At 44.1% G+C, this 26,937-nt stretch overlaps 1 long non-coding RNA gene and 1 other non-coding gene across 2 annotated transcripts in view; both read right to left on the minus strand.

The window, feature by feature from the left end:
* Window positions 1-14,548, minus strand: part of LOC120598627 (uncharacterized) — a 210,488-nt gene extending 195,940 nt beyond the window's left edge. Inside the window, exon 1 of the long non-coding RNA XR_005651671.1 lies at window positions 14,438-14,548. This is a non-coding gene — a long non-coding RNA (uncharacterized LOC120598627). The remainder of the gene's footprint in view (window positions 1-14,437) is intronic.
* LOC120599155 (5S ribosomal RNA) lies at window positions 6,111-6,229 on the minus strand. Its single transcript, XR_005651809.1, has one exon. It is a non-coding gene; the product is annotated as a 5S ribosomal RNA (ribosomal RNA).
* Window positions 14,549-26,937: the final 12,389 nt, after the last annotated feature.

Below are 26,937 nucleotides of genomic sequence, written 5' to 3' on the forward strand. Positions count from 1 at the left end.
GTCTACAAATGGAATCGAACATGTGTAATCTCTTTTATAACAATGTTCTTATTTTAACCCATGTCATCAGGGGAAATGGCTGAAAATCGTGACAAATACAACATCAATAAACATAATAATAATTGATTTTCCAGAGATGAAAAATTTGAAATTAGTGGCCATTTCCCCCCAGAGCATTGGTTGATTAATTTAATGTTCATCTTAGTCTTTCAAAGATATCCTCTTACTGCTGATCTGCTCTGCCACGCTTTGTGATGGGTTTTGTGGTTAGGAGCCGATGGTTAAAGCATATTGCACAGTTCTGCAGTTTTAAAGAGAATCCTGAGTGTTAAGGATGGCTGCAGCCAACAACAACAGAAGTTAAGGTACTAAAGCAATTAAGTTACCAGAGACTGGAATTTGGGGTTTTTCATATAGGGTATAAGTTTGGTGACTGTGCTACTCAACATTTTTCTAATTTAAGTTTTCAAGAAACAGAGTTTGAGAGTTTCTACCTGTATTCCCCCAAGAGCACCTCACTTTCACTGAATCAATTCAGAATTCTCAACACAAAGCAAAAATGAAATCCAAGTGATTTTTCTTTCTTTCCTCCCTTCCTTGCTTCCTTCTTTCCTTCCTTCCTTCCTTCCTTCCTTTCTTCCTTCCTTCTTGCTATGTTCTGAATGCTTGTGTTCCCCGCCCCCCAAAAATTCATATGTTGAAATCCTAACCCCCAATGGGATGGTGTTAGGAGATGGGGCCTTAAGAGGTGGGGGTGATTAGGTCATGAGGGTGGAGCCCCACAAATGGGGTTAACGTCCGTGTGGAAGAGACTCCAGGGATGTGGCCCGCCCCTTCCACCATGTGAGGTCACAGAGAAAAGTCGGCCGTGTAGACAGTGGGTTCTCACCAGTCACTGAAAGTGCCGGCACCATGAATTTGGACTTCTCAGTCTCTAGAACTGTCAGTGCTTCAGATCGGTGTGACATGGCTCTTGGCCCTGGCTGCCTCGTTCCTCCCCTGCAGGGCCAATTCCCTGCAGCGTAATTCATTCTGTCTGGAACCCGAGGGCACCATGCCTATCATCCCTGTCCCCTGCAAACCTACCAGCGCGTGGCGGCTCCCACACCCCAAGGTGTGCGTTTTGGCCTCGCCCTCATCTTTCTTCCCGCCCCTTCGATGTCCCCACAACCATGCCTGTGAGGCATGACATACCTTCCGTGAAGTATCTAGCCTCCTCGTGCAAGCATTTACGATTTAGCATTTCCGCACGATTTGCCCATCTGTCGCCTTAAGACAGTGTTATTTGTCCTCTGTGAATTTACCTAAGGACATGAATCGAGCGTTTTCTTTCCTTCTTTGAATAGCATGACTCTCCGCAAACAAGGGTCACGTGGGACGCAGCACTGAAAATCGCCTGCAGGCCAGGATCCCTAGGTCGGGTCGGCCTCGGGCATCACTAAAAGACCCTGTTAGATAAATGAAACCGTCCTGCAGAGGGGGAAAAAGTCCTCGCTTGTAAACACCTAAGAATGCATTTTGTAAACTTTCTTTCGTTGTGTCTTTTCAAGACTTATCAGAAACAAAGGGGAGAAAATCTCTTTATTTTCTTTCCTAGTTTCTGCCTTTCGGCGTCTTTGAGGCCGAGCAATCCCGGGATCTGAGGAAGTGGCACAAACAGGGGAGGGCAGGTCCAGGGGAATCTAGTTACAGTGACAGACACAACCTGTGTCACTGAGTCACGGTCCCCAAGCACAGGGCCATTTATAACCTGTTCTTTAACTTTGTTTATCTTTGCCGAAGCGTCTTACTTTCAAGAATTTGGGGCCCTGTAATCATTACTTGTCTTTGCAGAAAACGAGATTATGTGCCTTTAATTCCTCTTCTCAGAAAGTCGACATTGTAACAGGTCGCTGTCCGCTGACCTTCTGCCTCCCCACGCCTGGGCAGGACTGCCGTATGGCCGTACTGTCACGTTTTTCTTCTGGCCTTGGCGCTCTAAGAACAACCAACGAAGGTTGGATCTTTGGTACTAAATCTCAGTCACAAGCAGAAAGGGGACAAGAGGTTTCGCGATCGAGAACCCTCAGCATTTCTAGGAATGAGTTCAGGTTTCTGGAGGTGAATGCATATGTTCAGCTTTCTGGCTTGGATTCGTTTGCTATGGCTATCATAACAACACCACAGCCTGGGCGGCTTACACAAGGCGAACGTACTGTCTCACAGTTCAGCAGACCGGAAGACCAAGATCAAGTCTACTGGCAGAACTGGCTGCTTGCAAGCGCCCGTTCCCAGCCTCTCTCCTTGTAGACGGCCATCTGCTCCCTGAGCCTTTGTAGCTATGTATCTTCCCTCTGTGCCTGTCTGCCTTTATTCCTGAACTCCTCCTTTTAATTTGGACATAAAGGACACCAGTCATATGGGATTAGAGTTCACCTAATGATGTCATTTTAACCTGATTTCCTCTGTAAAGACCCCATCTCCAAATAAGGCCACCTCGTGAGATCCTGGGAATTAGGCCTGCAACGTATAGGTTTGAGGGTGCTCGAGTGAGCCCATAACACAGCCTAAACAACTTGTCCCAAGTTCTAAGCACCCTAGCCCCAGCCCAACATAACAGAAGGTCTACAGTGCTGCCAGCGGAAGTCCCCTCACTTTGTCAGAAGCTGTGCTCCAGGCTGGCACCTCAGGACCGTCAGGGTCAAGCCTGTGGGGACGGATGCCGGGCTTCGGAAAAGGCTCTCCCGTAACAGGCCTCACTCATGGGCATCTGTGGGCGTCAAGTGCCCACCTATCAACCTTAATTCCTGGACTTGAGTCCTTGATCAGCCCTTTTCAAAGTTGAACTCAGTAACAAAAGAGAACAGAAAACAAAATCTGATCAAATTTCCAGGCCATTGTATCAGTTAGCCATTGCTGCACACCAAACCACACCCAAACCTAGTGGTCGAAGACAACAACTGTTTACTTAGCTCATGACTCTATAGGTCAATAATTTGGGCCCAGCTTGGTTAGATGGTTCCTCTGACTTTTGCCTATGCTCACTCACGCATGTGGGCTGAGCTGCTGAGTCAACCAGGGACTGGCTGGTTTGGAACAGCCTCTGCTGAGACATCCTACCTCGGTGGCATGTGGCTGCTCATCCTCCAGCACGCTGGCTACCCTGGTCTTAGTCGCAGAGGTATCTGGGCAGGGTGCCAAGCAAGAATAGCCAAGTCTGAGACCTCCTGATCTCCTGTGCCGGGCTCAGAAATAGCACAACGTCACTTGCGCTGCATTCTATCAGCTAAAGTGAGTTACAGGGCAGCCCAGATTCAGAGGTGGAGGAATAGACTAACTCCATCCACTGGTAGGAGAGGTGCAAAGTCATATTACAGTGAACATGGAAACCAAGAAAAGCAAAGGCCCGCGGCCATGGTCACAACCCAGCAGTGTGCTGCTTCTGTGTGAACTGCCACTTGTCGGTTGGGGCCAGCTGCTTCCAGTTGAGAATGACAAACTCCTCAACAAATCTGAGGTCTCTCTTTTGGAAACCTAGCAACACACGGCCCTGACATTTGCTTCACCTCTCTCTGGACTCGCCCACCCTCTGAAATGGCCTCTCTGTGCCTCCTGTCCTCTTGTAGAGTCAATTTAGAAATGACTCCACGATTTCTGCCCTCAGAATAGAGCAAATCTGCAAACGTACTGAAAGGGGTAGACACTTTATTCAAACAAAGTAAGAGCAGATTCCTATCATTTACCTGGCATCCTCCTGCATGATTTTATCACATTCTTTCCTTCAAGAAAGAAGGAAAACAAGGAAGTGGTCTGCCACATATACTCTGCTAAAATGCTATTAAAGTCTGCACTCACAAAGAGACGCAAAGAAAGAAAGGAGAAAATCCTAAAAATACTGAGTTTGGGAGCCAAACGTAGCATATTTTCCTGGGAATCTGATCTTTACAGTGCGTCTCTCAGACGGCTGTCGGAGTGAGCTAGGTGGCGAGGGGAAGGAGGTGGTACGAAGCGGCATGTGTAAAGCTCTACCCTGGCTTTCATCATTAGAATAGCCAATCGGAATTGATGGGCCCGTTGGTTTCTCTCCTCCCATTCTGAGATATGATGAGGTCGGGGAGATGCGCACGGCAGCAGAGGTGCCGTATCACCTAATCGTGGCTCCAAGAACAGGAATTTGGAAGGAAAAAAAGGAAGTAATTAGGCCTCTCCCTCCTAAAACATCTTTAAAATGTGTATTTAAGAAAATCTGTGCCCCCGAGTCCAACAGAAGGAACTGAAAAGGCTCTTAGATTTAAAAACACACTGAGCCCGGAACTCAAAGGGGATTTAGAGAGCCTCGAGCTATAAACCAGTCTGATCCCCAAAATTAACCCAATTCCTGCCTTCACTCAAGAAGACATTGCCCTCAAGAGTATTCGTGCTAAGCACGATTCTTGGATATGAATCAATAAGATGCTCTAACTTGAACTTGCCTTGATAAGCTTTTGGTCTTCGAAAGACCAACAAATGGGAGGCAGCCTAGCATAGTGGTTAAGAGCACAGACCTGGACTGGAATCCTGCCCTCTCTGCGTTATATGCTGAATTATGTCCACTCTCCCACCTCCCCAAATTCACATGTTGGAGCTCCCACCTCTCCGACACCTCAGAATGGGACTTTATTTGGAGATTGGGTCTTTACAGGGGTCATCATTTGAAATGAGGTCATTAGCGTGGGCCTTAACGCAATAGGACTGATGACCTTATAAAAAGGGGAAATTTGGATACAGAGACACACAGAGAAAATTCCTTTTGAAAATGAAGGCAGAGATCAGGGTAATGATTCCGCAAGCTGAAGAACACCAGAGACTGCCAGGGGACCACCAGGAGCTCAGAGAGAAGCATGGAACAAATCCTCCCTCACAACCCTCAGAAGGAACCAGCCCTACCCACAGCTCGATCTTGGATTTTTGGCCTCCAGAACTGAGAAACAATACATTTCTATTGTTTAAGTCACCTAGTTTGCGGTACTTTGTGTATATTAGTTTTATACTTTGTGTATATTAGTTACCATCTATCTGGGTACAGCTTCGGCATGTGTGGATGGCAGAAAGGGTCTAACTCATAAAATTGTTAGGAGAATTAAATGAAGTAATATACACAAGTGCTTTGAATAGAAGTTGACACAAAGGAAGAAATATATGAGAATTTGTTTAAAAATTGTTTTAAATCATCATGTACACAACCCATTACAGGAATTATTAGTTCATCTGTCTGACTTTGCAGCCAGTGTGGTATTACAGGGGAGAATTTTTAAATCCTTTAGAAAGTCTAAATGCCATTACTTATTCTAAGCATCATCAACGAGTTGTTATAATTAGAGCTATGTTGTTTCCTTCGTTTTTCTTTCAATAGTGTGATCTGGCAGTTCCTAGGGCCGTTAGGTTGCTAATAAATTATTAATCCAGGAGTTAATAATTCATGTTAATTGGTGCTATGAGGCACTTTCTCTGGCAAATGCGAGCAAAGGTCATAACTTTTTAACAGCAAAGGCAAAACCTTTTCTGCGTTTCTTTTTCCATGTTCTATCATGGAAATATGAAGATATGGGAGGCAAATTTTAACCAGAGCTGGGAAAGTGTGATAATCCCAAGGGTAAAAAAGGTCTAGACCTTCAGTCGTATTTCAGGGTCCAGCACGGCCTCCTCAATCCCCTCGGAAGGGGACAAGGGCTCCAGGGAACTTCAACGACTCCCACCCGCCCCACGGATCTGCTCGGGAAGGAGATGGCCACTCAGGTTTGTGAATCTTTGACGAGATGACATAGAATAATTATAAGTGCTGACTTGTTCCTGATCCCCGCCCCACAAAAAAAAAAATCGGTAAAATAAAACAAGGCATTTGAGAGACTCGCTCACCAGTGGGATTATTTTCATAAAGAATGACAATTCTTTTAAATTATGTCAAGGGCATTTGTTCACACTGGGTGGCCGCCATGGACTCCCAAGCAAATCCCAATCATTGTCGACTGCCTTGAGTTTAATTAGTGGATTTATGCTGTCTTTTTTTTTCCCCCAGAAATAATTTGAGGCAATTTCCTTTACAGACAACAGAAAGCAAGAAACTTATTGATTGATTGATTGATTGATTTTAATGCCTATAGCACCTGGTCTTCCTAGGGGATCTCCCATCCAAGTACTAACCAGGCCCGACCCTGCTTAGCTTCCGAGATCAGATGGGATCGGGCTTGATCAGGGTGGCATGGCCATAGCAGAAGGCAAGAAATTAAAGCTTCTTTCCTCTACAAGTTTGTGTTTACTGTCCAACTCTCGATTCGTCCCCAGGCCTATGAAATGGCCAACTAGCAGCCCGGATATTCTGTGTGTTTTATAACATTTTTAGTCTTGATAACTATTTGAAAGCTTCATGTCAAGTCACAGACTGATGTAAGGAAATGACATTCTCCTATTTGGAGAATAAAATTATTCTTAGTATTCTTAGTAGCTTTTTTTCGGTTTTGATTAAGAGACAGAATTAAAATATGCAACGAATGATGTCTGAGGACTTAGAATAAAATTTAAATGGAAACCACTAGTTTATAAAATTTAGGAGGCCAGAAGTCAAACCCTCTAGCTCTTGTTTTTCTAAAGAAAATTTGAATAGCATATGCTTTTCATTGTGTTCCTTTTCAGTCATTTACATATTAGGAAAATGTATATTTGGCGATAGGTCCTACGTTTAGAAGTCCTTGAAACGTGCCCTTTGAAAATGTTTTCATTTCTGGCACATATGTGTGTTTTAAGCAGAATGAAAACACAAAGCAAAAAAGAAAAATATGTACAGAAAGGAATGATTTTTCCAGCCCCACGTAGCACAATAAGAAAGCAATCATTCAGTTGTGTCTTTAAAAATGGATTCGTGCCTGGATTTTCCAAGTATTTCCTTCTAAATGACCGTTTCTCTGCAGAACCAAACTAATGTAAAGAGACAGGTTGTTCTAGTGCCAGAGCTAAACAAGTAGAAAAGGACGGGCCTATATTTTCATAGGAGGAAACTGACCAAGTAATACCCACTCTGTTTCCCCTGCAGCCTCTCGGGTCGATTCAGAAGAAGGTGCCATGTGTCCATTGCATGGCTCAGAGCATGTTTTTCGGACCTGACTCTTGATCAGCACCAGACTTCTATTATTTGCAGTCAGTAACAAAGATTCATCCTTGTGTCCATCAAGCAACAAGGAGAATCTTTGTCACTTAGTGTAATTAATAGCTGCACCTCCCATGGGAAGACCAGAGAAGGATGCCCTTCACACATGGACTTGGGTGGATTCAGAACAAGCTTCATGGATTTTCGTTCCCTTTTGACCAAACTAAGATGCCGGCACCGAGGTGGGAAGGTGGGAAGCAAAAAGTTCCCTTTTGTCTTTTCTGTGTTCCCACCTCCAGGCCCTGTCCTGTGGTCCGAGAGAGCTCGTAGCATTTCCTGCTGTAGCAGGTGTACGTGCAGGCTCACCCTACAGTGCATCCTACACCACAGACGGCATCGTCCCCGCTCCCCTGCCACCGTGTTGCCTCCACGGCTCTCCAATAGAGTCCATTATAGGCTATAAGATAAAAACAGAAACGAGAGATTGGATCATTGAATCTGCTCAACGACCCTCCCTCCGGCGAATGCATTTTAGGATCTGTTTTAAAATGAAAGAGCTAAAAACTGAGGCTTGGAGAGGCTGGTCCGTGCCTGGGGCAACACAGCTGGGAATAGCAGAATCTAGATTTAAATCCAGGGATCTGGGCTCACTTTATAGTGTTTATGACTGTTTCTTTCACTTTTTGGACTCTTATTTTCTCAGTTATTTTGGGGGGCCCGTTTCTTTCTTCTTCCTCCTCCTTCCATAAAAATAACTGGATTTATATCACTTGTCCCCGGACCTTTATCTTTCCGTGCTCCATCCTGGGGAAAACCAATCTTCTCTCTCAGGGGTTCGGAGCACCCTTAAATACTAATAGCTCCTCACCATCATCCCACTTTCAATGGGCGTGTCTCAAAGGTCTCTTCCCACAGGCCATTTTGTCACTTCGTTTTAGCAAACAAACAAAAATTGCTAGGCCTGTGGGATTTTTTTTCTTCTTTTCTTCCTCGAAGAGAAAGTAGACATGTCCCACATTTTCTACCCCTGATCCACGATCTCACTGATATTTTGCCACGTCTTTTTTAGAAGCCTCACCTCACATGTTTTTTCGTTGGCTCACCCAGCAGACACCTCTCCTGCCTCCCCGCTAGGCGGACCAACGAGGAACGTGCAGCCCGACTCAGTGGGGGCGTCTGGTTGCATGGCCCCCACTCTGCTGCCTCCGCCTGTGCAGCCGGCCTCTACCCCGACTCCCTTCCTCTCTTCGGGAGCCAGACTCCTTGACGCTTTCTTCCGAACGTGAATGTTCTGCACCTTCCTCCTCCACTCACTCTCCATCCCCCCATCACCAGCTCTGTTTCAAGGCCACCGGTACCTTCTCCCTTTCCTCCATTCTGGGGGCCCCTTCCCATCATCCCACGGTGCCAGCTCCCGTCTCGCCCAGGCTAACACTCATCTTGAGGCCCCTGAAGCATTTCTAGTCAACGCTCATGAAGCTTTTCATCCAGTTTACAAACTCCCGACCTAGCTGCACTACGACAGGCTGCAGCAAGAACAACTCTGGGGGCCCAGCCTCCACGGCTTGGCTCTGACTTGGGCAATGTGGCTTCATGTGGCACCCCTTCCTTTCTGCTTGGCCTTACTAAGCTCCTAAGAGCAGGAGTTCCTGTTAGTCTTGGTGCCATTGTGTGTATAATGTTATAATATTACGCATATACATTAAACGCTAATTCTATAGGTGTATATTAAATCATAACCACGCATGGAAGTTCCTTGCCTACCAAACACGTCATTTTTGAGCCAAAGTCACTCTGCGTGTGCACAGAAAGTTCGGCCTGGCACAGCGAGCTTCGCAAGCGCGATTTTAACTCCTGTGCCTCCGACACCATTTTTGGATGCTGCATCCCTAAGTGAGCAAACACTCCCTCCCACCCCAACCCCCACCCCCTCACGTCACACAACTGGCTTTGCCTCAAGGAAAATATAATGCAGATTCCAGTGACCCTGGCAGGCAATGCGGAAAGTTAGCTTCTGCTGTTCTTCAAAAACTCAATGTCCACTCATAGAACCTATCAAAAAGCACCAGCTGCCCCCGAATCCCTCTGTCCAGCCCGGACCTCTCTGCAAGTTCCAGACCGAATTGCCTGCCAGATGTCCCAGAGGCACTCAGTGGCCACCTAGATGTCTAAGAGGCAGACGTCATTACCAAGGTCAACTGCTCTGCTCCCCTCCCCTGGTGAAACCAGGCGGAGACTTGGGAGCTACCCTGGACTCCTCCTTTCTCATTATCCCTGACATCACCCAAGTCCCGTCCAAATCCCACTGAGCGGATTACCTAAAGTCACCTGAATCTGTCTTCTCCTCTTTGGCCCCATGATTCCATCTTCGATGCAGAACTAGAAATGGCATCGTAGTGCCTTAACTGCCTTTGAACCTGCCCCCTGGGATTGGCTAAAACCCTCCATCAACTCTCTACTGCCTACACCGTACACATGTGGCGAGATCCAGGCTGGACGTGTGGGTCTGCCAGCAACCAGAGCCTGATTCTCGGGGCTCCATTTTAGCTTACTCTCTAGCTCAGCATATACACTATAGACTGATGCTGCTTTCTGCTAGATTCCAAAAATGGAAAGTATTAGGATTGTAGCAGAAGCCATTTCATATTTCTTAAAATGGCAAACAGGTTTTCCAAGGTCTGGCTTTTGCTAAATTTTAATTGACAGCAATACTGGCCTGCTAATCGTTCACCAAACTCAGTAGACTTTTACATGCTCTCCCAGCAGGAAGATCTTTCCCTGACATCCTTAGAGCCCCATATAAACCCCCTCCCCATTGTTCATCAGAGCAAAATTTATTTACAGGCTTGCTCAGATATTAAAGCCTATGAGATCTTTCTGACCCCCGACTGCCTCATCCATAACCCAAACCACGAATTCCCTCCCACAACAAAACGCACCACCTACACACAGTAGTATAATAACTTCCATTGACCTGACTACTCTACAAATTATTTTGTTGAGTATTTGAATATAAAGGTTATTATTCACGACATATTTTACTGGAATTGTACATGTTACATTATTGTTTGATGAACAGAAATGCAATGTGCCTAATTTGAATCTTATGCAATTAGAAGTATTTGTTCATTTTTACCCAAAAAAAGTCAATTTCACAGAGTTACATCTAATATATGTAAGCATGTATAATTTATCTTTATGTGTTCATTAACCATACAAATAATAGAATTTAACTTTTATTTTCTGATAGGTGTACTCTTTATTCGTTCCACAAAAATTCTAAAGAAAAGGGCCAAAAACAACAACTATGATTATCTAAATATTAAACTATTTTATGAAACTAAGGAAGTTTCACCACTGCCATCAATCACAGCTGAAAGCACCGATAGGCTGATAAAGGCCCACTTCACCTGCCTTTGAAGGAAACACACCCTCGCCTCTTTCATGGATTATTAAAATCAAGACATAAAAGTCACCACTCTAGAAATGGATGGATGCTTTCGGGTATCATATAGCAGGTAGATTTTATTTATCTTTACCTCACAGTTCCCGCTCACATACATACTGAAAGACTTGGGGAAAATGCCAGGCATCATTAAACATCACTGGTTATATGGTATCTAACTAAGTCTTCGGTGTTTACTAGGACCCTTTAAAGTTTAATCTTTAATCACACTTATATTACATATTAAGAAAAACTTGGACTGTATTCCAGATCCTTATACCTTACGAAGTCGGTCTATAGAATAATGAATTTGAGAAGTCACGCAAGAGAGACAACTTGACAATTACAGTTACACCCCCCTTGTTGAACTTATTCAGTGCCATACTCGACTTCCGCAATAGGTTACAGCTTCTAAGAGTCGTTCGTTAAGAAGCTGCAGGAAGAGCATAATCAGTTATTTCCACAACAACCCAGTCTGCGAGGCTCAGAAATGGAGGTGGGCAGTCTTGTAATACCCTGTCCTTCTTCGCGACTATTTTTAAGGTGAATATTTAAGCCCTACATTATCCATGAGCTGGACCCTCCTATGCGTGCAAAATGACTGCTCACAAGGAGTGATTAAGAGCTGTCATTTCTTTCTAACAGAAGTGAGCTTATGCACTGAAACGCAGGCATCCGCCCACCTTAGATCCCAGGGGACCAAATTCTACAGCTAGAGCATGGGAACGCCTCCGGGTTTCCCAGGGAATCCAAAACTGCTCTGCTTCGGCTCTCTGCTCCACCCTAGCCTCCTCCCATCCGCTCATCCCTGGTCAGTGACAAGACTCCCTGTTTACCGAGACTTAAGATTTTATTTTCACTCTCCACCCCCTTGGACTTGAGGTTCCAGATCGTGCCTTTTTTCTCCTACTACCCTCATCTCGATCCAAGATTTAAACACCAGTTTCTCTGATGTTTTGCTTTCTCTTTATCCTCAGAAACACATTCCCTGCTGGAGCACTCCACTCGACTCTGAATAGAAGCAAAACAGCTTCTCCACGTGGATTTTTGCTTCTTTGTTTCTGTATTTCCTTATTTGTTTGTTCGGGTCCTATCGTAGCTCTACTCTCTTACAAGTGATTAACTGATGATGGCTTCCAAGAACGTTTAAATTTTGAAAGATTATAAAGGAACACCCTCCCCCTACCGCCGCCCTTCACCATGTCCCATCTATCCATTTATCCTAGGTTCCAAAGCCTAGCATTTCCCTTGCCGGCCTCGATTGCCTCTCCCCCACCACTGGGTTTGCCTCCGCCAACTCACACACGGGCCTCTGAAGACTGAGATGACAAGTGACCGCTGTTCTTCCCTCTGGCCTTTCACTTTACCTCCCATCACACACCACACACACACACACACACACACACACACACACACACAACGTTCTGCTTTTTTATGGAATTCAGAAAAACATGTAGCAAGCTGACTCTAAAAATCTGCTGGCCCCTCCAGTAGAAGTCTGTCATGAAGAGCAGAAAAAAATGGTGAAAGGAGTTATCATTCATCACTGATGAAAAAGAGGAACCTTAAATCTAAAGAGTATTTCCTATTTCTTTGTTCGATTCATTGGACGAGGTTTCATGAGTTGGATCATTTTTCCCCCCAGTAATTTGTTTGCTGTCTCAGAAATTTGGGAGGCACTTAAAAATATTAACAGAATTTCTCTCGTATAAAAAATATGTTACATTTATCTGAGCAAACTTAAGCTTGAAAAAGTACAGATTCAATTTGAGTTCCAAAAAGATACATTTCCCCATATATACACTGAAATGTTCCCCTAAAATTTCATTTCATTTTGTTGATGCCCATATATTTATCAAATTAAACTTGAGGAAGAAAGTGCTTGTCCTTGAGAAGTTTATGGGAACAGAAGCACCAGAATAAAACCATTCGGTAACCTAGAAAAATTAAACATTTACGTCTAAATGGCAACCAAAAAATTAAACCATTCTAAGAGCTGAATGTTTTATTTCTTTTTCATTACAGCATCAAGTATCATAAGTAGATCAAATTGGTTTGCTTCTGTTATTTAGAGTAATAAAGTAAGGTTAGTACTTTATAGTATTTAGTCTTTTTAAAAATATATCTAATAGAGACTAAACAGGCATACAATTAAATGCAATCTTAGACTAGATTTGTATTGAAGGGAAAAAAGTTACAAAGGATATTATTTGGTCAACAGACAGATAAAAGTATTATGTTGATGTCAAATTTACTAAAGTTGATAAATATGTTGTGGTTATGTGAGAGAATAATTATCTTTTTTCTTAGGAAATATAGGGATGTATTTAGGGATGACAGGCTATGATGTATGTGACTTACAAATGGTCAGAAAAAAACATTATATGTCTATGTGTGTACCTATGTGTATAGAAAGAGAGAACAAATGCAAATAGAGTAAAATATTCGGGTGAATCTGGGTAAAGGGTATTTGCTGTTCTTTCTAATTTTCTTACTGCAGTTTTCCTGTTTTAAAACATCTTTGAAATAGATGTCTGTTTCAGCTCACACTCATAAATAATGTTTTTTGATGATGATGATGATGATAATGATAATTAATATCACTATGTTTTTTTTAAGTATTAACTTATTTAACCTTCATAATAGTATAAGAGAAGTATGATGATATTTCCAATTTACAAATGAAGAAACTGAAGCCCGGAGAGACTAAGTAACCTGCCCAAAGTCCCACAGCTGGTAAGTGGCCAAATCTGAACCCAGGTGGTCTGACTCCAAAGCCTACATTCTAATGACCATACTAAGCTTCTCGATTGTACCCTCCCAGTACTCAGATATTAGTCCTTTTCTGGTTGACACAGTTCTAATTCCCCTAATTGACTGGTTGGGTTGTCAGTATAGATGCCACGTTGTCTTTGTTTTAAATCCCACTACCTGAGTTTCATAAAGCCAACCTCTGCTGAAAAGTCAAAATTACTCTATGGCCACTATTAAATTTCTAAGGTCAAGTTCACTTTGTGTTCATTTCAGTCAGTAAGATCACCACTCCCAAATAAGCTAGAAAGATTAAATAATTAACTGCTTCTCCATAAACTCTTCAACAATATTCTCATAACCCGAAGGGTCTCTCCCTTATTATGAATCATTAGGTGGCATTCAGTTCCTTAATAATAGGAAACATACGGGTTCCTGCACATAATCCCTGAGCGACATGACCTAAGACTTGTTTTGTTAGTTTAGCTAGAACTTCACAAGGGTTCTCATCAAGAAACCTATTCGACACTCTCAAGAAGGATGAGACTCGTGGTAGCTTTCTGGGAATGAGCAGCCTCTTGCTTCATGGGTATCCTCCTCCCAAAGGGAGCTCCACAGCAGGAACAGGGGTAACGTTGGTAGTACTAATAGTACTAGTGATGGCGGTCGTGGCTAACATTTCACTGAGTACCAGCCACTATTCTGTGATTCCACCTAGACACACCCCTGTGATGTCAGTACAACGCGTGCCCGTTTTCACAGATGAGGAGGTTAAGGCGCAGAACAAGGAGGGTGTCCCTGGCCAGTGGAAAGTCAGATTCTGTGACCTCCTAATATCGGGCAGACAGTCTAAGTACTGTAACGAACTGCCCTAAACCTTGGCAGCTTAACCTAGTGAGTGAGGGTTTGTGCCCTGCTCATAGCAGCAGAGTCTGATCAGACACTCGACGGCGGCCTTCCCCGAAATGATTCGTGGAAGAATCCTGGTAATCCCACCATCCCCCGGTGCTTGGAGCTCTCCTCAGACCACATGGAGAATGAGGAGACCTGGAACATGGTCTCCGGTGTGACCAGAAGAAAAATGGGCACAAGAGAGAGAGCAAGAAAAGAATTCTGGTCTCCGCCCACCGATCCTCCCTCACCTTGTGCCACACAGAGATCCGACATCCACACACGTCTTCTGGGGTCAGGAAATCACACTTCTGGGGTCAGGAAAGCAACTGATCCTTTGAGTCTTCTGGGCCAAGGTCTCCTTCAATAACTAAACAGTATGGGTGAGGGCCAGGGGCACATGAACGTTCTCTGACTCACCCGAACTTTGGCCTGAAATAAGCAAAGTACTGACAGGACAGTGTGGCCTTGACCTGGGTAAGCGCTGCAGCAGATGAGCCTGCTTCTGAGTACTCAGGCTGGACTTGGCCAGGCTGGATCTCACGTTGGTCCTCACCACACTTTACTTTTTTATTCGGTCACAAAACCTTCGTGAAGCTACGTCAGGCAAGTCGGGGCTTAGCTGACGACAGCTATAGGCATCCAGGGAGAGCAGTGGTCATGAGACAGAGATGCTTGTCCAGGGCTGACGACCTCCCTCCTTCCATTCGATTATGTCCTGTTTATTCCAACTATTATTTTGGTTCATCGGTCAGTCTCTTCAGCCATTCCTTTTTAATTATGTATAGCAGGGAAATTTATATCAAACATCAAATTCTGAACGTTCCTAGTCTTCCATTGGCCCAGATGATAAAACTTTCTGTTATCTTAAAAATATCTCTCAAGGATTTTGACTTTGTGAAATTTCATTGTTTTGGAGGTCTTTTATATTTTAACACCACTACGCAAAACATCTTTAATGTAGCATCATTAATTAAACATTTCATGAGAACATACGAGTCAACATAACTTTTCGCTGACCAGTTGGTGTCTCGGTGTGTTTATCCTCTACCTGGCGTCAAAACTCCAGGAAAAATACAGTGTTTAATTAAGAACCACTGCAGTGTTCACTGAAAATATATAGCACAAAAATTTTAAAGACAAAATACAAAAATAATCATTCCAGTTCCCTGCCTGTCTCTCTCTGTTTCTCCCCCACCTTCTTCCTTCCGAGAGGTTTTGAATAAAAATGGAGAGAGGAGGAAACTTTCCAAAGAAAACTGAACAAGCAAATCCATCAGATATAAAATCTGTATGAATATAAATATGTACATATGGCCTGACAGAGTCTGAGATGATAAATGGAAAGGACCAGCTAGAAACTAACGTACCCGAAACAACTGATACACAAAGAAAATGGGAGATTTTAGTGCAAGGAGTTCAAAAGGCCATGGAAACCTGATGTGATAAGAATTGTATCAGGAACATAGCAACATTTTTTAAAAATCCATTCTCATGGCTGAAGAAACAGAAATGAAAACCGGCATAATTCAGTTCACTTAACCGTTGCGAGGTGTCACGTTACACACTGGGATTAGAGACAAAAATTAAGAAATGGTCCCTGACCCTGAGGAGGGAGGTGGACACTTAATGTCCCATCGAGGTGGTAAATGCAATGACAGAATATGCAAGGGAGAAGGAAGAACGGAGGAAGACTGGACCTCAGCCGTGTCACGGGGACGGGAACAGGGTCTGGGACACGAGAGTAGAGACCACCGACCTAAGGGTGTAAGTAGAGTGAGGGGCATTTAAATGTGGACAGGAAAAAAAAATGATGGGGTAGATCAGTTGCAGGAGTAGATCAACAAACCAAAGACCAGGGAGAAAGTGAGGAAGAATCTGGCCCGGTTCAGAGGCCGAGCAGGAGGCAGGGAGCAGGGAAATGACCAGCGGGCACTTAGAGGGTGGCAGATCCAACACATTCTTCACTCACCTCCGTGGTAATTTCATATATCGGAATGTAGAAGAAATAACGAGAAGTCTTACGCAGGACCAAATTTCGATTAACCAAAATAAACTATCTGGGAGAGGAAAGGTAACAGGAACCCCAAAGAAAATTACTGTATCTCCTTGGGGTTTTATAGCCAAGCAGGAGACTATATTTGAAAAATTCTAAGAAAAAGAGTCAGAAAAAAAATACATAGAATTCCATGGGCAAAGGCTTTATGAAAAAGAAAACAATTCAAGAGAAATTCAAGTTCCTTAAAAATGTAAAACTGATTGTAGCATTATAATCCAAAATAATGCCTTTGGGTTTGAGGGTTATAGAACGACATTTGTGTATGAAGAACATTTTAGAAATTATGAAATTTGTAAGTGAAATTAAAACCACTCTTAATTCCATTAACCAAAAATAATCACTTTCTCTGTAATAAATAATACTTAAATTGGAATCGAATAGTACAAATAATATATTCTATTTTTTTTTTCCTTTAACTTAGTGTAAGCATATCCCCGTAAATTTAATTTTCTTTGAAAACGTGACTCTCCACAGCTGCGATAAGTGTCTGTTATATGGACTGATTCTAATGCTGGTTTAAACACCCCCTTATTGCTGGAAATATAAGTCATTAATAATTTACTGCTATTACAAATAACGCTGTGACAAATGGCTTCAGGGCCCTTGCTTGTTGGTATCTTTGCAAAGGCACGTGCTGTGGCCCCCTCCTCAGCTCATATGGACCCCTGATGTTCTGACCTGGACCACTCAGAAAATGTTCCTGGTTGGCTAAGGCCCTTGCCTAAGGAAAATATTACAAAGCTTATTTTCAGTTATCCTTGATAACGGAGGAAAACAGATGAAAACCTTTAGGTTCTGTTTCATGTACTTTCTGCTTGGCCTGAAAATGCACGAGAACAGATCCAGAGAATTCTCGAACACCGTGTCCCTGAGGGACCATTCTTATGCTAATTTTGTTCACTTTGGATTGTGCTTATCAGGAGTTTGGCCCATGAGCCCTTTCGGCCCCTCTCTCCTCCTCTGAGAGGTTAGCAATGCCGTAGCCTCTATAAAGCAAGATTTTTGTTTTTTATATACAAGTCACAAACATGGGAGGGGGGAATATATAAGACATGGAAGTGCAACTAATTTTGTCCTGCAAGTTGTTTATAAAATTGCCAAGACCAAGGTAAAGGGCAGAATTGAGAGCCGGGAGACGGGGTGACGGGGGCGGCAGAGGCACGCATGTGGCAGGTGGACAGCAAAGTTGGCAGATGGGTCAAGAGAACGGAACCTGAGCCAGAGGTCAATGGCCTATGGGGGCCGAGGGAGGAGAGAGAGTCTCTTTGTGTCCACAGTTCAGTGAACTTGCTGGTTGGACGCAGCTCCTATGAAGCCAAGTACCGCCTGAGATCTTCATGGGAACTGTGAGCAAATCCTAAGGAAGAGTCTCTGTGACAGCCCGAACCAAACCTGCAATGAACTGTTGGATGTAATTAAAGGCTGGTGTCCAACGCTGGCTTCAGAAGGTGAGGCAGGAGGATGTACAGAGAGGAGGGCCTGTCCAGCTCATGGATCTCAGAACTGGGCCTGGGCTCAGCTCCATGGGGACCCTGTTAAAATACGGGCACTCCCCCAGGGCCTGAGAACCAGCCCCACGCTCAGACAGCAAAAGATGGACATGTGCTTACAACGACTCCATTTAGTGAGAAACTGCATTTTCCTGAGAGCCAGCGTGCTTCTCCAGACAGCATGTGTCCTCCCAACCAGTAGCTCAAGAGCACTCTGCAGGAGAAGGGAGGGGACTTTAAAAGTGCCTGGTCACTCCACGAGTCGACGATGGCTCTCCCACTCGTCTCTCTTTCCCGACGTCAGTCATGGCCACCACCTCGCAGAAGAGCACCCCATCTCGGGCCCCTGGGCTGGGGACAGGGAAGAGCAGGACGGGGCAGGGGCTGAGCGGCTCAAGTCGCAGCCTGCTCTTGGCAGAGGCTGCCGCTCGTTTTCTTTGGCTGGTTCTGACTACCTGCCTAAAAGTGCTACAGCGCAGGACGGAAATTTTTCAAGAGATTAAACTATTATTGTTTCCTGTGTGGCTGTCTTCGCCGGGGTATGAAAAAAGCTTTAAGGGCACTTGAAAGGAGATTTGTCTGCAGAGCAGGGCCGCTGGGATCCGTCTCCCCTTCCAGTCAAGATCTGGCCAATTTCCTCAGGAAAGAGGTTGGTTAGGTGGGACCCACGGACTTACCCAGGGCCTGTATATAAGATGTCATAAAGGTGATTAATGGCGAGCTCACCATCGAAGGGAGTTAAAGGGTTTATAAAAGCTATTTTTAACAGTTTGGGAGGGGAAAAACACTCATTTGTCACCTTGCCAACGTGTTTCAGTAGTTAAAAACCTCTTTGTGGCCCCCGATAATTCATGCTACCAACTGTTAAAGGTCGTTGTAGTTTCTGATTTTATAAGTTTGTTTGCAAAACTGATTTGGTGTGTTTTGCCATTTATAGCAAAGCCCAAGAGGGAAAGAAAATAAAAAGCATTTCCACGGTGATCAGTGACCGCAGCTCCTGGTAACACGTAGGCACAATAAACGAGTTTCCTTCTTCCTCCTGTCTTGCTATTTATGCCCCTGCCATGCAAATAGCAGTTGATGGAGGGCATTCTGAGACAGCTTTTAGAGCCCAAGCAAAACTAGCCTGGGATTCCCAAATCAGGGGGAAAGCAGAGTAGTTCAAAAGTTAGGGATGGCCCTGATGGCCACTGGCAGTGTCTAGCATGCCTCAGTGATATCACGTTACCCAGAGATGTTCCAAAATGTGACTGGAGGAGGGATCTTGTAGAATTGACAATAAATTCACGTTTTGGAGCATCTCTGGGGAACGTGACATCACCGAGGCATGCTACACGCTGCCAGCGGCCATCAGTGCCATTGTCCACTTTTTGAACTACTCTGATTTCCCAAACTAACCAACTTTGTTTAAAGGAACACAGATGATTGGCCTCTTTTTAAAGCTTAGTTTCCTGTAAAGTAGCCATCAAATTCTCTGAAAGTGGCATTTAACTGTTGGCCAAAGGATGCAGTAAGGCGCTTAAGAGAATTTACTGAAAATGTATCAGTATCCACATTATAGAATACACCCATTCCTTCATGTTTTCACCATCCCTAAAATGCCCAGACATCTAACCAACTGAACTTGCCACCAACTGAACTTCTTTCTAACCAACAATTGTTATTGTTGGTTAGATGTCTGGGCATTTTAGGGATGGTGAAAACATGAAGGAATGGGTGTATTCTATAATGTGGATACTGTGGCTGGGCTGAGACAAGGGGTTAACTATCAAAATACAGTCATTTGCTATCAACTCTTTTGAGTGACCAGCAAAGACAAATGAGATGGTTCTTGGGATCCTTGCATCATTTTGGAAGTTGACCTTAATCGACATGGGAAATCTGATGTAGTACAGGTTATCCACTGATTGACTCATTTGTTTAGCAAACATTTATGGGGACCAGCTAATGTAGCAAGAATACCGACCGCTGCTCAGAGCTAGGCAGGCAAATACGAGCAAGAGCTCAATAAGCAACACAGCGAGTCCAGCAAATAAAGAAGTTTCCTACAAAAGAGTGAGATAAGTGATATGACAATATGTACACATGCACTCGGCCTGGGTCAGGGAGAGGTGAAAGGTTTTCCCCCAGAGTGCCAGAAGAGAGTATAACAGTTATTATCACTAACTTCCATTTAAGAGCCCAACACAGAAGTTGCAAGCATGACCCTCTCTCGGGACCCACTGGCCTGAACTTAACTCTGATCACCACGCCTACCTGCAAAGGAAGCTGGGAAATGTAGTCTCTGGCTGAGCTGCCATCGCCCCCTAAAACAATGGAGTTTCTATTACAAAAAGAAAGAAAAAGAGAACTGTTGGAGGACAGTCAGCCATGTCTGCACCTGTCATTTTAAACTGTTGTCAGGTAGGAGCCTAAAAGGAACCAAAACATCAAAAAGGATCAACAAGCAAAAATTTCCTGTTGAGCATGCAAGGCACAGGGCTGCATCCTGCAGAGTCTACAACAAAGAGTAAGACCCTTGATCTTTATTTTGTATTAAAATTACTTTTAATTTCCACTTAATTGTTTATGAGAAAACAATCTATTTTCACGTTAAAACAAATGACAGTACGATGTGTATAGGGTTCAATCAGAAAACAGCAGGGAAGCTAAGTGCAAGAGGAACCCAAGGAGATGAGGTCACCTTCAGGAGGTCAAGGAATGATGACAAGAGCCGAGATGATGCCCCGAATCAGAGCCGGCTGCTTTTAGGGGCTCCTTCCAGCAGAAGGCTGTACTTTATTCATTTGTGCCCCGAATGCCTTGTATAGCTCATTTCCTGGCATTTATTGGGTTCCTGATTATGTCGCAGAGAGGGAAAGGATATTTTATTTGAGTTTAAAATAATCAGTGTCTGAAGGCCTGTCACCAAAAGGCCATTTGACCTTGGTCCCACCATTACAGGGTCTCAATTTCAACTTTCAAGATATATACGTGACGTATATACACAACACACAAGGTTGAATGGTGACATTCATCATACAGCTTTCTTAATCTCATGTTGCGTTACTAGGCCACACCACCTGTGGTACATAATGAATTCGTTTCCACAAACCTTATAACTATCTTGTGCCTGACCCCCCAGAGATTCCAGAAGGAACACAGCTTTGCCAACTTGTTGATTTTAGTACGTTTGGACTTCTAACCTCTGGAACTACGTTGTTGTAAGCCACCAAGTGTGTGGTATTTATTACAGCAGCAAGAGAAGACCAATATCACAGAGTCACACTAGTCGTAGCATCTAAAAATGACAATATTCTTCAGCGGCTTTCAGTGTCTTCGGGATAAAGCCCAGAATCTGTACGCACAGCCCTGTTTCCCACCACCCTCCCTACCACTCCCCATTGCCACCAACTGAACTTCTTTCAGCTCCCAAAGGGGCCATGCGCCTCTCTTCTGATGCCAGAGCACCCCGTTCCCTCTCCCTGGAGCCCTCCTCTGCTTTATCTGATGCACTCTAACTCCCAAATTCAACCTTAAAACTGAAGGCCATTGTCTCAAAGCGGTCTCGCCGGAAACCCTCAGGCTGGTCACGTTAGAGGCTGCCACGCTCAGGCTTTTTCTCGTTCCAAGTACGTGTCCCACCTGGCACTGTTTGTCTTGGTGTCTCTGTGCCCCACTAGGCTGTAAACTCCTAGTAGGATTCTCTTGTTTACCACGGTACCCTCAATACCTGCCAAATTTGCAAAATGAATAAATGCATGAATGAATAAGGGACAAAAGATATATCTCATGAAGAAAGTCTCTTTGGTGTATATCTGGCCATTTTTTATATTCGTACGATTGCTTTATTGTACAAAATATTTTGACCTCTGAAATTCTGATTCCTTGACCTAAACAAAAGGAAAAAAAGCCCCCCCACCACCACCACTATTATGCATCTTATTTTTTTTTACAAACTGCAGACTGTTAAGTTTTTATCTGGTAATATTTTCCTGCTTTGTAAGATCTGCTACAAGGGGCAGACAGGCTGCCCCTCTCGTCTCTCTGTATTTATTCATTCCAAGCCGAGTGTCAGTCACTGAACACAACAGAACCAGTGACTAGAGGTGTCCAAAATAGCCACTGAGCAGCAGCACCTCAGCATCAGCTCACCCACCCAGGAAGACGACCCCGCCGACTTCCCATGGCTGAGCCTGCAGCTGAGGCCTTTCCGCTGTGGTTGTGAAAGGTGCGGAGCCCTCCTGTTCCATCCGCTGGGCTCAGCACCCCATCCCGTGGGGGCCTCCCCTCCTCTCCGGGACCTCTCCTCCCACCCTCCATCCCATCCACGAGGCTGCTAGAGAAGGAGCTATGGCCACCTTCTGCGGCCTCGTTTTAGGCCAATTAGAATTGCTCCTTGGGAAATTTAAAACTGAGAGAGGGAGCCCACTTTCTCCCATTTCCCACACTGTGCACCAAAGAAGCTAAGAAAAGAAAATCCAGTCCAGGGAGGGAGAGAAGGAGGGCGGACTCAGGTGGAAAAGAAAAAAGATAATGTCTGAGGGTCACTCCTGAGCTTGTCTTTGGGTCCACGTGGCACCCCGACAACCATTTAACGAATGCTCCTTTGGGCCCAAGTTAGTTTAAGTTGGGTGTTCATCACTCACAGCCAGTATGTACATGTTCATAGAAACTCCCCCTCCAACCTCTCTTGTATCTACTAGGAACACGTTGGAGACTGTGGCCCAGGGATAAGTCCATCCACGGCCATGCAGAAGCTGGTGCCATGTTCTGGGTAGCACACTCTGTCTCAGAAAAGAATGGAAGATCATGCACTTATCCAACAAACAGGACACAACTTCATACGTGCGCAGCAGCCCCAAAAAGGATTACAGGGTACTACTCTGTGAAGCGGGACTTCGGCCCAACATCTAAGAAATCTTTGTCGAGATCTTTTGAATCTTTACTGGAGCCTTAAAAAATAAATAAATAAATAAATAAATAGATAGATAAATAAATAAATAAATAAATAAAAAGCCAAGGAAGGATCTGTTCGCAACTTACAGCGAAAACTAAAATCCTACTCCTCCATCTTTCTCAAAAGCTCCCACGCATAGCAGCCCCTCCTGCCTCCCTCCGGACTTCCAAAACCTCCCCCACCCCGCCCGATATGGTCCACTGTCACTCATTCATTCAACAAACATGTATAATGCACCTACTGTGTGCTGAGCATTTGGAGAACGAGTCAAGGAAAATTCCTGCTGTCACGGAGCTTAAATTTTACAGTAGGGAAATAACAATGGCCTAAAAGTAAGGTGCTGGGATAAATGAGGACAAATGCAAATAATTATAATAATTATAATAATAAATTAGGTGTTGCGTATGTGCGTGAGCGTGTGTGCTTACACACACACACACACACACACACACCCATAAACTGAGTTGGTGTAGAGACAATGTAGAAGGAAGACATCTCCAGGCCTAAAGCTCGTCCACCCAGCACACTCCCTGTCCCAGAGAAAGTCCTCAGTCAACATCCCTTTAATGAAAGCATGAGCACATGCTGAGGGGAGAGATGGTGGCCCCACATCCACTCTTCCAGACTCAGCCTTCCGCATCCATTTCCTTGGTAACGTCAAAGAAAGAGCTCAACGGAATGTCCAATGGCCAAGTTTCCTCCTCTGGCAACACGTACTCAGGTGTGACTGTGGGCAGCTCGGGACACTAACGGAACATCACGCTTTCCTGAGCCTTGAGAAAACACAAGACGGGGACGACTGGCACCATGAGGAAACAGCAGGATGGAGGGCACCCCAGGCTGCCCGTCTCATCACGCCACCCTGAGATGTGCGGTCACAGGGGAAGTTCTGTGGGATCCGAAGCCTTCACGCGGCTCCGGACCCAAAAGTCACACTCACTTCCTGACTGGAGTGGGTTCAGTTCCTGCAGTGGCCACCCTTAGCACTCAAGTCAGATCCCAATTACAGACTTCACCATACATGACTAGCTAGGGCGACGAATTTGGTCCTCCCCAGGCAAGAACCTGCAAGTAGGACCACGCTTCAGATGCGTGGATCCTAAGACAAAACGCATCCCGCACCCCTCCCCCATCTCACCACCACCGGTGTGCCTCAAAGAAATATTTAACATCCACGACCATTGTGAGGAATAAAAGGGGCCAAAAAAAAAAAAAAAAAAAAGGAGTAAAAGGAGAAAAAATTGAAATGCAGATGGTAGCTCACACACGCGTAAAGGAGCCTTCGACTCTTTCTCCTGTCAGCTGAGGCACCGCCTTTGTGTGGCTTTACAGCCCATCGACCAGCAGCAACACGGGGATCTCCCATCCTCATCCAGGGGCAGGAACAACTATTTGCCCTGATGAAAAGCCCTCCTTGGGCCAAAGAGCTAGTTTTCATAAATCGGTCATCTCCAAACATCATCCAGTATCATCATGAAGGAGAAAGCGTAGATGTCAGCTCAGATGGAAAACCTGATACCTCATAAAGTAGTCTGGGACAGAAAAATGGAGGAGGCGAATGATGAAGTAGAAAAATATGTTCATAAAAATTCGAGAGAGAAGCATGTGTATTAAATTAATCACATAGGAAAGTGATCGAAAAGGAGAGGAAGAAAAAGGACATTTCCTGAGTTAAAAAGGTCTATAAGAGGCCTGGGGCAGGACACCCAGACCTAAAATAGCTCTCGATTCCGTGGGTTCTGCGGTCTTTCAGCAAACGTTAACTTTTCTGGCTGAGAGTTTATAACTGAACTCCAGTGTGAAATATTGAAAATAAAATGACTACAGAGGACTCATTTAGACCTTCCTGGCAAGAGCCAAGTTGGACAAGAGGAGGGAAAGAGCTGTTTATCTTGACGGAGGATTTCCTTAGCAGAACATGGAAAACATTCTTTTTTGTCAAATATGGTTCATAGTCACCCAGCGACACAAAGAGTAGTTTCAGTAGCTTAAAAATCAACACGGGGTGACGGGAGAGGTGTGACCGTGCCCCCATGAACAGAACATGAGCTAATTCACGACCACGTCTTGACAGGGACAGTGTTGTTGATGAGTGCATAGGAAAAATATCATTACTAAAATTATCATTACCTAAAATTATCATTACCTAATGCACTTTCCACCAAGGAAAATGTTGTCACCTATTTAATAGGTAATGTAGACATGACCAACCAAAAATTGGGCAAGCAGCAATATTAACACATCCTCAAAAATGCCTTGGAAGACACAGCCACCTTTTCAAACAGGAAGAACAGGGGTTGCCTCACCCAGTCTAAGAACTTCCCATGACTCAGATCTGCAGCATTCCGTTAGCTTCCTTCCTAAGTTCTGTGGGTATCTACCCTGGAGGTAGGGGCCTCTGAACAGAGCATCTGTGAGAGAAACTCAGAATGAACTCAGTATGGAATAATGGGAAAAACCTGGATTTGGAACTTGGTTCTAGTCTTGACTCTGCCACTAACTAGTTAGGTTTCCCAAAACAAGTCAGAGCCCCTCTGAGTGACGGTTTCCTAGAGATTTTTTCAACTTCAACATATAAACAGTCACAGAGGTAGAAAGTTCCTTGAAGAGCATCTATATTAGAGATAAATCTCTGGATTAAGCCACTATCAAGTCAAATAGCCATAGTAAGGTTTTATTTTGTTTCCTTACTAAGGGTTTCTTTTTAGTCTCCAGATTTCAGGATTAGGTCAAGGAACATTTACGCATGGTTTATTAATTTGTCCTGTTCTCTACCCATACCTCTTAAGACACAATTTTCTGTATCTTTCCCCTACATACACCAAAAAAATAAATAAATAAACTAAATTAAAATAAAAATAATTTTTTCTTGACTTCTTTGAAATTCTAATTACCAAAAATGCCCTTCTCTTCCTCTTAGGGTACAAAGGGTCATTTGTACCCTAAGAGGAAGAGAACCATTGGCTTATGAATGAGAGACAGCGACACCCTCTGGTCAGAATTGTATAAGCTCTTTGTGATTTTCATATACTTTCTTTTACAAATCAAAATAAAAGTCTCGGGGTGCGGGGAGTGCGCTTATCTCTCCAAGGAGCTGGGTGATGCTGAGCTCATTCTGAGTTTTGGAATTCACATGACAAAAACCTAAAGTATCAATTATAAAACGAGACCAAGTACTTGGCAGACTACATATGTGGAAGAGTTTATGACAGGTATGGTCGATTTCAAATATGGTTCAAAAACTTTGTAGCCACTCCCATCAGGGGTGAAGTCTATAACCCCAGCTCTTCCCTTTATTCTGGCCATATGACTTGCTGTATCCAAATAGAAGGCAGCAGATGTGATAGAGGGGCACTTCTCAGCTTAGCACGCTAGAGGCTTGCAGCTTCTGCCTACTGTCTTAAGAACCCTGCCACCACCATGTGAACTGAGAGACTTTTAGCACAGTCACCTCATCACCCTAGCCTCTAGCTGACCACTCATGTGAATGTGGCTACCTGGGACCAGCCAGCACCTGGCTGACCCACCAAATGACCAAAAGCTCACAAGCCCAGCCAAGATCAACCAAGTTCAAACCAGACCAAAGGAGCCATCTGGAAGAATCATAAGCTAAATAAATAATTTTAGGTCATTTGACTTGGGGGTTGTTCGTTATACAACAAAAGTTAACTGATATATCTAGTTTTAACAAAGGCTGGCCTAGATATTATTATGCATTATGTTTTAGATAATATTATATGTAGCCTGCCCTCGGCGACCTCCCTGCCTATTCTGCTTTTGCCCTCAGCCTGACCTACATGGCACCCTCTCTCTCTAAGATACAGCTGCCTCCTGCTTTCCCCAACCTTCCCATCCCAAAAGGAAGAATATGAATAAAACCAATTTGACCAAATATATGAACAGGAAGAGTGTTTTCAGACGTAGATTTCACATGATTTTTATAAGAACCTGGGAAATAATAAATATCATTCCCATTTATTACAGATGAGGAAACTTCAGTTCAGAAAGAAAAAAGCTTGTCTATGGCCACTAAACTAATAAGTGGTCTCTCAATTCCAAATCTTACACTCGCCCCCTCTTGCTAAAGTAGTTTATCTTCATCCAGGGTACTGACATTTCAGAGAAGGGAATTTGCATTCCTGGAGGACTGGCCCTGCTGAAAATTCGAGCATTGATTGATGCAGGAGATTAAAGAAAACATTTTAGGGAAAACATTTTTGACATCCCTTGAGTTACACAACTTAAGATGGTGTTGGCTCCTCC

The sequence above is a fragment of the Pteropus medius genome, unplaced genomic scaffold (genome assembly GCF_902729225.1).
Source record: "Pteropus medius unplaced genomic scaffold, Ma_sr-lr_union100, whole genome shotgun sequence".
NCBI classification, from domain to species: Eukaryota; Metazoa; Chordata; class Mammalia; order Chiroptera; family Pteropodidae; genus Pteropus; species Pteropus medius.